A 13,507-nucleotide genomic window follows, 5' to 3' on the forward strand; every position below is an offset into this window, starting at 1 on the left:
TGTTTAACCTTATTTAGATTATACATTGATTTTGAGATAGTGTTTAATGATAAAATTGCTATCCAGTTTTCTGCCTTCCTAATAAAAACAGCATGTTGTGCAAAGGCTCCAGTATATACTGATGTAGTGATAAAGCAATAATTTAAATTCCATATTAAACAAACAGAGGGAGAAACACATCTGCAGAAAAGGTCTAGTTTACTGAGGATAGGGTCTGATATTGTAGATAAGTTTATCTGACTCCTGTTTCCTGATCTTAGACTGTATGTCCCATCTGCATCATGGTGCTGGCTTATTGGCTTTTTTGTTTGTTTTATTGATTGCTTTTTAACCCCAACTGTACATGGAATGAATGTGTGAGAAAGATTTTTACATTTATATGGGTCAGATTACTTTTTCCTGCTATTTTTATCTTTAAATAGGGCCTTAAAAACTGCAGAGTTAGCAGAAGATATGCAGCAGAACTGGGAGTTACATGCTTGAAACTATTGAATCAGTTTTGCTTCAGACACACTTTGAATTTTCATTTCTTGTTTTGTTTTCTCTTTCAAACACAGAAAATTTAGCCTTCCCAGAGAAGGGTCCAGTCTTAAACTAGATATCTACCTCCTGTTTTCAGGAGGTAAAGAAAATAGGAAATAGGAGTAGGAAATAATAAGAAGTGTCCAATGTTTAGATTCGCTTGGTATTTGGTCCATCTAAGGAACTAATTATTGATGGTCATATGAGAGGAAACACAGAATGTATGAACTTTGTAACAGATTCTAAGATTTCCTGAGTGAATAGGCTCTTCAACCCTTTCCTTAAAATTCAGCCATTCTTGTTATTCCTGTGGACATAAAAGAGAAAAGAGAAGAGAAAGTCAGACTGTAATGGATTATTTAGACACACAGCTGGGAGTGAGTGACATGTTTCTAATTCTGCCTGATAGGCACGATAAGGCCTGATAGGCATGATAAGCATGATAGGCAACTGGAGAGCCAGTTGAGATGTGCTTAAATTCTCACAGAATCATGGAATAAGCTGAGTCGGAAGGGACCAACAAGGATCATCAAGTCCAACACCTGGTGCTACACAGCACCATGCCCAAGAGTTCAGTGGAACTCACCGCCTATTTAAAAGGTAGTGGAATGCTCCTGTTCTGCACAGAAGGAGCATCAGCAGGATAAAACACAAATTTACAGACAGAGACTACTCAAGAGAGCTACATCTCCAAAACTGAGCATTACATCGAGCGCACGTAGATACTGGAAAGCAGCCTATTGTTCTGTCTCTAGACACAGTAAGAACTGGGAAGAGTAACCCTGGTCTTGATCAATATGTAAAGATTCAAAAACCTGGGGAATCATTCCTGCTTTGGGTGATTTTTTTCTAGATGTGAAGATAAATCAGATCTTGATAAGATATATTTCATAATTGTTTGGGAACAAGAAATACCAAGGCCAGCAGATCAGGTATGTATGTTTTGGTTGTGGTTTTGGGTGATTGGGGGGGAGGTGCATGTTTTGTTTTGGATTTTGTGTTTCTTTTAAAAAGCTCCTATACTGTAGGACAAAAATCCTTAGAGATATAAAAATATATTTCCAAGACATCATTAATAGAAGAGGTAATGTATCAGCAGATTATGAAACAGAGAAGAGACTGGAACACAAGTAATAAAAATAGTCCTGCCATGCTCAAAAAATACCTCTCAATATTAATTTAGGTAGATCGGTGGCATTTAGTATTCTAGGAAGTTCAGTAGCTAGATTTCACTGGGAGGAGATGGTCACAAAGTATTTGTCCAACTATGGCAAAAAAAATCATCCCCTAGCTATTGAAGAGGAGATTTTGTGGCAAAAATATATGTGTTTGATATTCTGTATTTATTGAGAATTTTTTTTCTTTAAAAAGAAGTTTGTTTGGCTTGGAGAACTGTGGCTTTGCTGGCTTACATTTGGACTTAGCTCTGTACCTGAAGTACAATCCCAAATAATATAAATAGTTGAAGCTGTTCAGGTTATTAAGGTATAACACAGAGGATAGTATAAGGTAGGATGAAATTATATAGGAACATAACTAGACACTGGTAAGTTCTGAAATCAGTTCATGTAGCAGATTTAAAGTACAACAACAAATAAAAGACTAAAGAAAGCATATAATAAAGTAAGCATATAATTAAGAAGTGTCTTGTGGGATGTGTCAATATGATAGAAGTGATTCCATGACCTATAGAAATAAAATTATGTACAAAAATTTGTGAAAAGATATGTTTTGGGGAAAGTTTTTGCCTATTCACTTGCTTTCTTAAGGGCCTTTCTTAATAAGCAAAATTCAGAACAGGGAACAGATACCATCAAAACAAGGAGTTTGACATTCTTACACAATTCCAGCAGAAGACAACTGTCCTGATATTCAAGCACAGTTAGGGCCAGACAAAGCTGTCACCTGATGCTTGTAAGCAGGGCCTCAGGAGCACACTTGCACAGAGGCAGAATGATCACTTGAGACTCGAGCATAGGTTTCCAAACCATGGACTGACTGAGCAGTGGTGTGCAAAAGCAGAAAAAGGATGTCTAGTTTTACTGCATGCAAGGAAGGATATATGTTGCTTTTTTTTCCTGAGGGAGACCAGGTTTGATAGAAAAAGTTCATGAGTTTTGAAAGATGACTGCAAAAAATAAGTTAAAAAAGGCTTCTGAATTTTAGAAACTTTCAGTTTCAGCTGTATGATTTACAAGCAGAGATGGAAGAGGAAAAGACTTTGTGGGAACAGGAAGCTTGTTTTAAGCTTGGGATAGAAATGAAGTAGGAAGACATTCAGGTCCCATACTGGAGCTGGGTGAGCCTGTTCAGAAAAAATTCTTCACGAGGTGTGACCTCTCTCAGAGGATATGATCTGTCACTGCAGAAGCCACAACATAAAATCAAACTGCCAAAGATAGTGATGGTAATTAATATCTTGCCCTTATAACAACGTTGAAGATCTTTCTGACACATATTATACTGTGTTTAAGAACAACAGACTTCATCCTGTGTTGATTTCTGGTTGCAATTTTCTACATATGGTAGTGCCAGAAACACAAATGTTAAACACAAACTTAGGTCAGCTAAGTCTGTGGTTAAGTTACAGAGTAGTATCCTTGAATCTGATCCTTTCACCTGTTCCAGTGTTGTTCAAGTGAAATCAGAAATCAGATCATTAAACTCTTTAGCCAAAAGTAGCGCTGCTGTATGCTGTTGCAAATACCGTAAGAGATTGGGTGTGGAGTGCTGTATAGATATATATGCATATATATGGAGGGAGGATAAAGCTAGGCCCAATATATATTTTTTTTTAACAACATAGAACTGGTTTTATGTGTATGTTATTGAAATTCAAATAAAACATAAGAATATGGGCAAAAACATAGGAATCTTTGAGGAATTTTGCCTTATTCTGGGGATGTGGTAGGTAAGCAAAAACAACTGTATAAAGAATAGAAAACATTTTCAGAGCCTTCATCAAGAGAAGACAGGAAAGAGGTGGATCCTGTGTGCCTGTCTTCTAAAAAAGAAAAAGCTGGATACCAAAAAGGATCAGAGGAGGTTCTGAGCAACAAGACACAGAGGAAATATATAGTAGTGTGCACTGTCTCTTTGTAAAGGGTTGTTGAAGGGCAAGTAATGTGTAACTTAGTGTTGTGAGGCAGCACCTCTGGAACATTCTTGTAAAACTGGTTTGATGTCTGTACACAAGGAGAGCCAATATGGACATAAGGACAAATGTAGACCTTTCCTCTTCCTCTTCAGATCTTAGAAAAATATTTGTAGCTTGCTTCATAAATAACAGAGGTTTGCCTTAGAAATTAGTCCAGGACAGAAGTCTCATTACCTGCAGTAAAGCTGCATGTTCAGGGCTGATTCCTGGATCTGTGAAGGCCAAAGAAAGTTGTTGTGTCCACTGCAGCTTCTGCCCTTCTAGCATGGCCTGGTTTTCTGTCAGGGAAACCCAGGTGTGGCTGGTCTGTGACAAGATCCTTTCTTGGATATGTACTGGGGAAAATGCTAACTCTGAGTGATCAATGGCGCACACCATCCCTTCAGGGCCAGTGCTTGCTCAGAGACATTAACAGAGTTAGAGACATTAACACCTAACAACATTACTTTCCCCTGGAGGCTGCCCAGTTTCTGACTGTTTAGTCTAATCCTTAATTTTTGGTCCAGTTCTAATGAACCTAATCTGACAGCACCTAAATTATTTCTTCTGTTTCATTACCAAATGTACTCTTCTCAGCTCAGCAGCTCCATTCCCTGAAGCCCTGCTAATCACCAGTCCTTTTCTCCTTGTTTTGTTTATTTCACTTAGGATATTTTTCAATCCTGTTTTCTTCTCTACAAGATCTGTACCACAATTTGCTCTATCATCCATTTATTTGTTCCCATTTTTCCTTGATGAGCCTAGGATTTGGATCTTGTCTCCTCTTTCAGGTCAATGCTTAGACTTCACCTCCCTATTTCTTGCAGGCTGGAGAAGCAGGGTGTACCACAGACAGCCTGTGAAGAGACAGATACCCTCTTATTTTTTCCAGTTCTAGCATCTGTGCAATCCCACTCCTACTTTCCTGATGGTGAAAATTGCTAAATGGAAAATCTGACTTTCCATTTAGTGACTCCGTATCTTTAGTTTACATTTAGGTTATATGAGCCCATTGCTGAGCCCGTGACTCACTGCAGAAGCTGTGAAAGAACATATGGTCTAGAAGCACTCTGAAGATATGAGGGGACTGAGCACAGTAAACTGCCCCACAGATCTGGTGCCTGCCCTGGTTGGTCTGAAGCTGTAATAAATTCAAATGTGCGAATCTTTGTTTCCTCAAGTTATTATTAAGCTTCTATAGGTGCTGTCAGGCCCCTGGGAGCACTAAGAGGTCTCAGATACCCTATCCAACCTCAGCTAGGGCCCTTCACCCTCACCCTGCCCGGGACTCTGATTTAAGCTTGGGCTGGCAATCTGGATTTAAGGTATGACATAATAGTGCCTGTGTTAAGACCTTCTTCTGGCCTTGTCTCCTGGCTGGATTCCCTATACAGACTCCAGCCCTAGTTCCTCACTTGCTTTGTCCGTGACTGTCTGAAGACCCTATTAGCAACCCTAATATAGAGCAGAGCAACCACTGGGAGCAATATCACTTGTGACTTCTCAGCCCTGAGGGAGCAGCTATCCATTGCTGAGCCCTGACACCCATGTGACTAGTCTGAAGGTCAAAAGGAAAAGGCATATATCAAATGCGAGTGTTAAAACAGAGCAATGATACTAAAAGAGTACAGAATTATCTCAATTTATCCTTTCTTCTGGCAGAGCTTCCCAGTGTGCAGCTCCATGGCAGCTTTAACATCACGAGGAAGTTATTTATGGAAGGCACTGTAGGTGGGAAAAAGAAAATTCCATCCGTTCGAAGAGCTGGCTGCTAATGCAGTTACTCAGAATGCTAGATATCTCTGGTAGGTGTTTGTCTTCATGGCAGATTTCTGTTTAATGTTGTACTACTTCCTGTGGTGCACTGACTCTCTCAGCCCTGCACTTTACTTTACTGACCTTGATTATGCACCCTTTTTGTGGGTAATAAGTGCAGGCTTCAAAAAACCCCACATCATTGTACTTCTTAATTCCCTAGCCAGTTCAAGATCCTTTCTCTCACAGAAAGTGTTTGAGATTAGTATGAGACTTGGGTTTGCCTGAAAAACTAATGAAGCATTTGTACCTTTGGCTTGTGGGTCTTTTATTTAATTTCAATCCTTCCTCACAGCTTGGATCATGGAGCTGGAGCCAAGGGAGCAAGTGGGCATGCCTTCAAATTGTAATTTGCCTTCAGCTTTTCCTGGCTCATGAATGCAGTCCCTGAGTGTCACTGCTGAAGTGCTCCTATTCATGCTGTGTCTAACTGAGCACTTATGGCATACTGGTATAGGCACCTCTCTTTGTTTAGAAATGTGTACACTATAGTTTTGTACAAAAGCTATTACACTGGGTAACTCTGGATTGTCTGAGGGGCTGGATGTTGTCATATCTAAAGAACTTTTCTTCCTTCTGGTTGCAAAACTTCCATTCAGCACACTTCTTACTCTTTCTGATTCTTGTAATCTTCCTCTCTTCTGTCATCATTGTTTTGCCTACTTATTATGGGTAGGAGGCTATTACTATATTTATAAATGATGAATTTTCAAAGAAGAGAAGTTTTGGATTTTTTCTGTGATTTCGTCTATGGTTTACCTCATTTGCTGTTTATATCATCTAATCTTTCCAATCATATTATTCTACTGCATGTCTGATCATATGACTGGATCAGTTTACAAAATTGCGATCCTCTTCTCCTTAAACACAAGAAGGGTAGTGTGCAACATTTAGTTGTCATCTAGTGAATAAGGCTTTTTCTTAACACTTTATTTTTTTTCCTTTGACTTGCATTTTTTTCCCCCAAGCTTTCAAGCAGAAATAGAAGCAGCTGTTGAAGTGTAACTTCTCTTTCCACATTTTTTCTCTTTATAATTAAAGTTGGTTTGAACATTCAGTATTTATATCTGAATTTCACTCTCTAATGTGGGATTGCATCTCAGTTGGAATGATCTCAGGTGGAAGATTTCACCAAGGGAGATCTCACCCCGTATAAAACATACGTGATACGTATTAGGAGGGAGTGGTGTTAGCAGATCTCAGTGAAATACTTTCAGATAGTAAGATGCATCTTTGTAATGACTGCTTATGAATGATTACACTGGGTTCCAGGGCAGCAGAAGGTTTATAAATTTGTGGAGGGGGAGTTTATTTTTTATTTTGCATTTTATTTTATTTACAATCAATAATTTACTTACAAGAATGATGGAAGAACCATTAGGCCATTACAATTAGAAATTCCAGTGATTTGCAAAGGATTCTTCCCATGTGAGTGGAGTCCTACTCGACATTCTTGCTGTCCATAGATTCAGAAGTAAGTAATTTTTGGGATAGGGATGTTGAATACTTCTGAAAACAATGATAGTTACATGAGTCTTTGCAATCTGTTGGATATGAAACTAAAATGTGCTTTCATCACTGTGGCCTATTGCAGCATCTTTAGTGTGGCAGGTAGCATGGTGTAAAAGATCTCATTCACCCTCCTTCCCTTTCATTCTCTTCAACCCACTGCAGCAGATCACACAGCCTAGGAAATGATGTGGTAGTAGTGCCTCAAAGAAGAATCTCAGAAGATCTGAGGGATCATAGCTTTTAGAGAGATTGGGAACTTCAAACTTCACTAGATTACTGGGGTAAAGCCAGTTACTAGCATTGACATCTGACCTGCCAGAAATGTGTCTATCTCAAAATATTTAACATAATTTCTCACATTTACTTTCTGAATCACCTGTTTTTTCACAGTGTATTTCCAATGGCATCTGTATCAAGTAACTGGGAAGGTTCAACCTACGAACATTAAAGATGGGTGACTACAGGATTTTATATTGGCAGAGGAGAAAGGATTTAAAATTAGTTGCCTGCATCCAGTTTCCTAGTTGCTTTTCCAATATTTATTCTCATAGCATTACCTCCTGCTATTTCAATTTACGCTGCCAGTTCTGGAAATTTCTGTTTCTCTGTAAAACTCCCATAAAGCCTGGCCCATTTCTTTGCCACATAAATAGAGCATTTACAAAGCTGAATGTCTACTGTGGTAGTAGCCGTTCATATTTGATTTTGTCTGAATATCAGAGTCATACTGAGCAAGGTGGGAGGGTGAATGTACCCTGTGCATTTGTAATGGTTTGGAAATACAGTCATATTCTCTTTCATTTACTGAACTGGCTTTTTTTTTTTCTTTTTTGGTCTGGAATGCAGAAGAGAGGCTGCTCTTCCCATAACACTCTGGAACAGCAACACAAAGTCAAAGAACTGATTTATGCCTTATTTCCACTAAGTCATGCAAATTGGAAAGCTTCAAAAGCCTTAGCAATCTGATGCAAATGGTAAGATTATTGTTGGAAGCTGATTTCCATGTGTATATACTGTATGCATGCCTTCAGACAATATACAGACCTCTATAAGCAAAAAGAAGTTGCATGCATTTATTAATGACTAAGGACAGCCTTGTTTTCAAAGGGGAAGCAAAGAAATAATTTTGCCATGAACAAGCACATGTGGAAGTAAAAAGAAGAAAAGATTAATTGATCATTTTCTGTAAGATGTATTCATGTTTTTTTGGAAAAGAATCAAAAGAACATATCTAACAAACCCTGTATACAAAATAAGATTAAAACTGACTGTGGTGATTTAGCCCCAGTGAGCAACTAAGCACCAGCAGCTGCTCAGAAGGGGGAGATAATTAGAACAGTAAAAGTGAGAAAACTTGTGGGTTGAGATAAAGGCAGTTTAATAGGTAAAGCAAAAGCCATGAACACAAGCAGAGCAAAACAAGGAATTTTTCCGCCACTTCCCATGAGCAGGCAAGCGTTCATCAGGAAAGCAGGGGTCCATCATGCATAACTGTTAGTTGGAAAAACAAAGGCCATCACTCTGAACATCCCACCCTTCCTCCTTCTTTCCCCAGCTTCATATGCTGAGCATGAAACCACATGTTGTGGGACATCCCTGCAGTCTGTTGGGGTCAGCTGTCCTATCTGTCCCCTCCCAGCTTCTTGTGCACTCCCATCCCACTCGGTGGTGGAGTGAGAGGCAGGAAAGGCCTTGACCCTGTGTAAGCACTGCTCAGGAATACAAAGGCATCTGTGTTATCCACATTTTCCTGCGCAAGTCCAAAACAGCCCCATATCAGCTACTGTGAAGAAAAGTCATTCTATCACAGCTAAAACCAGCACAATGCCCTCGAAATTAATATTCAAAATACATTTTTTATTTCTGAGGGAGCTGGGGTTCTTTATGCTGGAGAAGGCTCAGAACAGACCTTATTACTCTCTCTGGTGAGTGGTGCCTTCAGTGCAGGTATCTCGGGGCGCAGCTGCAGTGGGAGCTGCAGGTTGAGTTCTGGGAGCCCGAGACAAGAGGCCATTAACTCCTGACCCTTTGCATAACAAAGGGGCTGGGGACCTGTGGCCTGACCAGGTGACCAGGCAATAGGAGACACAGCAGGAGGCGTATAAAAACCCAGAGATCACTTTGTTTGGTTGATCCTGATCTTGTTCCTTGTTCTAGCAGACCCCACACTGTTATTCTTTTCCCTGGCCCATGTATGTCATACATATAACTGTTTAAAACTCCAGCTGTCCACATACACTACACACAGTGCAATCCTTACTTTATTGTAAGAATATTGTAAAATTAGCAAAAAGCATAACTACATTGCATCACTACTCATACTACAACTAGGTTTTTATTCTGGGTTTACAGTCAGGATTAAAATGCACCTAGAAAGAAGATTGCTTTTTAAGTAGGGTCATCTGTAGAATCATGGAAAAAGTAGACGTGCGTTTTGGAAAGCTACTCACTGATTCACAAAGAAAGGGGACAAGACTATTGGAGGGGTATGCAGATGCAAATCAGAAAAGGTAATTTAAGAAGACCTCAAGAGGAAGTCTTCTCTGTTCCTAGAGGCTTTGCTCGCACCACTAAATAAAACAGAACTACCTTGTGGAATCAAGCACTAGTGTGTGACTGTATGTATAATTTCTTTATTAGCACAATGACTAACTGGCAGGAGTTAGAATGAAGTAGAAATATTTCAGAAATTTGGTAGATTTGCTTCTCTCTCCTTTGGAAAGGAGAGTGTTTAAGCAGATGAATATGAACTAGAGCATAGTGGCACATGTAACTTCAGGGTTAGAAATTTGCCCCAGCCTCTTTTAGTTTCTTTTGTAGATGTAATCACAGGCCTCAGGAAGGGAACAGAGCATGGATAATCCTGTGACAGCACTGCTGTACTGAGAAATGGATAGTAAAAAGTGTAGTCATTCAAGGTAAAGTGTTGATTAAAGATCTGATTTCAAGCTTATTCTGCATTTTCAGCACTCCTATGAAATTCCATGGGGGCTTTAGAGGTGCCTTCTATGCAGACCCTAAGGAGAACAAACAGCTGCCTGCCCTTATAGTGCATCACTTCTAAATACTAAAGGGATTTGCTAACAGGAGAAAAATAATTTGCACCTGTCTATGCCATCTTCAGAGCATCTGGTCAGTTTAAACCAATTTACATCAATATTCAAAAAGTGTGAATATTGATGTAATATTACACTTTGAAATTGGTCCATTCATTATTTATAATGGATGTTGCTATGTGCCAGTTTCTTTATGGACTGGCTAGAAGGAGGTTTACTTGTTTCTATTGACCTACAGTAGTGTGGGAATTCTGGATTTTGCTACAAATCTGCATGAAGAACACACTTTCCCACTGAAAAAAAGCTGTTGATAATTGAATAAAATGAAAATTCTGGTTCTAAATTATTTTTTGTGCATACAATTTTTAATTGGGACACAAAATAGTCTTGAAATATTGTATGAAGTTAAGTTTCACAAACATTCACCAGTTTAGGCATTTGGAATGAAACTTTCCATCCGAAAGACTTGTCTTAGCCTAAATTTCACTGGAAATCATCAGTAAACTGTGCATGGCCATTTTCTAGTACAAGGCTGAAGAAAACTGCATTTTCCTTTCAAGTTAAAAACAAGTAAAAGAATTGCAGTGGTGTTGCTGTCAAGCTTTAGTAACTCAATATGGAAAAGGTGACTTGACATTTGGCACCAGAGCAGGACTGCATTTTGAGTGTGCCATTTACCAGCAAGTAGCTGTGAAACCTACTGGCATAAATTGAATCTGTAGGGCAGATCAATATGCTGGATGAAAAGTCAGTGATATGTTCTATGAAGTGTGTATTATGTCCAAGAGCAGAGGCTGTGTCATGGATGAGTTGCCAATCATTTCTTCAATGTTCTTGAACATCAGGAGTATGTCTAGTGATTCTTTGATGTTTGGTTTATTATTTTAAATCAGAAGGCATGTTCATCACTAAGACAGTAAAGTCAAGTGCTGAAAAATTAGGAACTCATAGGGTTTATGTTTATTTGCAGCCTTAACCAAATACATATATATTAGGAGAGTATTTTGTTTTGTGTGCTTACAGTGTTTTGTTTTGGTGGGATATTTCTTTCATTCAGTGCTCCTGGTAAGCCTGATGAATCATCAGGGTGATTCCAAACCCTAACACACAGAACCACTACTAAACTTAGAAGATAAGTAGGGACAAGACAGGGCACAGGAAGAGTACTTAATGCTGATTGCCTTAGAACGGTAGTGTGATTTTAGGCAAATCAATGAGACCATGTTTTTATAGTTGTGATCCCTGCAAGTATTTAGACTCTTAATCAAGAACAAGTCTGGGCTTGCACGGAGGCCCACAGAGATCCATGAGATCTTCAAAGCACCTTTCTGACTCCCTGAAAATTTCACAGACAAAACTGCAAACAATGAACTTGAGATTAAGTCTTGACTTACTCATTAGCTGGTTGCCTAGTTGCTTGTCCACTTTGAGCCAAGAGTAGGATACAATGCTCTGAAGGATGGAGCCCCTCAGAGGTGTCTTGTCTTAAGCGGGATCATTACGGGGATAAGTGTATTGAAATGTACTTCCAGTAGGAGACTGGCTCTGGCATTTCCCAACTCAGCAGGCCTAAATTTTGCAACTCTTGAATTTTATGAGCATTGTGAAACTGAGAAATATTGTGGAGCTTTATAATTTAAAGGTAAAATATACTCAAGTGAAGAATTTTATAATAATTTATATTTTAGGGAACAAGGGCTTTTCCTAGTTTTTTTGCAGGTTTGCTGGGGTTGATTTTCAAAAGTAGGAGAATTATTACTTTCTTTTCTTTCACCCTTTACTTGTTTTCTCATTTAAGTTTGGGCACCATGTGGGATGTCCTTTTTCCATTTGTTTGGTTCCATTCACAGTAGGTTGTTCTGGTCCTTTCTCCTTCCAAAACTTTCTACTACTCAACGCTTGTAGTATTAATTTTCTGATTGAGTCACAGCTTCTGCTCTGCAGTGTTAAACAGTGTCATCGCAGAAGAATATCGAGAGAAGGCCAGTGAAGAGAAGGTGAAAATAGTGAAGTGGAGACAGGAGGATAAGGCAACTGGTGTCTACCACAAACTGGGTCCTTCTCAGTGTGCCTGGAAACTAATGGAACAGTGCCAGGAAGTGAAGTCCTGCAGTCTTGGGCACTCTCCCTGTTTCCCCAATAATTGTTGAGTCTGTAAAAATAAAGACTTAGCTTAAGGTGCACTGGCCTTCCTACCTGCTGACCTTGTCTCCCTTTGTGTGAACAACTGATTTGTTGCTTGCTATTTATCAGCATTTCAACAGATTCTCAAGTACTTTTTATTTTTTTCCATTACTAGTTAGAAAACTGTATGCACTGAAGCATAAGGTGAAATCTCATCTTTGGCAGTTACTTGGAGACTTTCAATAGTTCTCCTTAGTAGTTCACTATATAAGCATGATTATCCCATTAGGAAGAGCCCTGGCAGATTACAATGGCTACTGTCTCTAATTCATGCCTGCCAAGCCTGTTCACTCAGCAGCAGGTGACATTTCAATGACAGTTTGAACAAGTCTCACCATTAGGAAGCATCTTCTTGGTTCTCTCATTATAGCAACACCTGATTTCCTTCATTAGCTAGGAGACTTCTTTTTCAGTACAAATATCCAAGAACTGGCAATAACTTCAGTCCTCTGTTTACTATTAGGTTATAGAAATTGTTTAAAAGGAATTTACTGGGCAAGATATCTACAGCCAGAATACTGGTCTTTCTTTTTGTCATACCCACTCATATTCCCAGTAACCTGAGAAGGACGACATTTTCAGTTGTATTGTTAATAAAGGCTACATCTTTGCTTAGTCTTCTTTGATTTATGTAGTTCCTTGCTTTGCTTCCTGAACAGAGAAAACAATGACTAACTTTAAATTAATGGTTTGAGTTTTAATTTGAATTACTTTCTGATATGGTACATTAATTCTCATCACCAACTGCGGTGTCGTAAGTCTTCAGAACCAATTGAGGTGAAGCTAGAAAATCTTACACCTTGCTGGGGTCTGGAGCTATAGCATTAAATTATTGTTTTCTACTGCTTTGCAATCTGAAGGTACTTTAATTTTCCTGCTGTCAGGAAATGATGAAGGCAGGAATGCACTAAAAGCTTTTAGTTCCTTGTAATTAAGACACATTGGTACAGCTGAGTAAATCTGTTTCTCTCTACACACTATCCAGTTCTGGACATCTTTCTGTTTCAATGCTATTCATTTGTCCCCTGTAACACTGTGGTTGATGACAGCACAATGAATCCTTGCCCATTTTTATTTGGTATAGCTGAAACCTGTGTGACCTACATTTGCCCTTAAGACAGATTTCTATACAGAGGTGGTAGAGAAGTAGTCTGAAAATGGAAGAGTTAGATTGTGTATTGTATCAAAATATTATAATTTTTTCAGAACGAGTCACTCCTACTTCACCATCTTGGCATAACTTTCAATAAAAAGCTTGGAGGAACTGTAACATGAATCAATG

General features: G+C 38.9%; 1 long non-coding RNA gene across 4 annotated transcripts in view; it reads left to right on the top strand.

Annotated features, from left to right (window-relative positions):
- Positions 1-1,370: 1,370 nt before the first annotated feature.
- LOC125324481 overlaps positions 1,371-13,507 on the top strand; it is a 31,401-nt gene continuing 19,264 nt past the window's right edge. For 2 of the 4 annotated variants that reach the window (XR_007202999.1, XR_007203001.1), the window contains exons 1-3: positions 1,374-1,454; positions 7,832-7,959; positions 9,953-10,117. This is a non-coding gene — a long non-coding RNA (uncharacterized LOC125324481). Of the gene's footprint in view, positions 1,455-5,320; positions 5,464-7,831; positions 7,960-9,952; positions 10,118-13,507 lie in introns of all 4 variants that reach the window. The other 2 variants (XR_007203000.1, XR_007202998.1) reach the window with 2 other exon arrangements.

The sequence above is a fragment of the Corvus hawaiiensis genome, chromosome 4 (genome assembly GCF_020740725.1).
Source record: "Corvus hawaiiensis isolate bCorHaw1 chromosome 4, bCorHaw1.pri.cur, whole genome shotgun sequence".
NCBI lineage: Eukaryota > Metazoa > Chordata > Aves > Passeriformes > Corvidae > Corvus > Corvus hawaiiensis.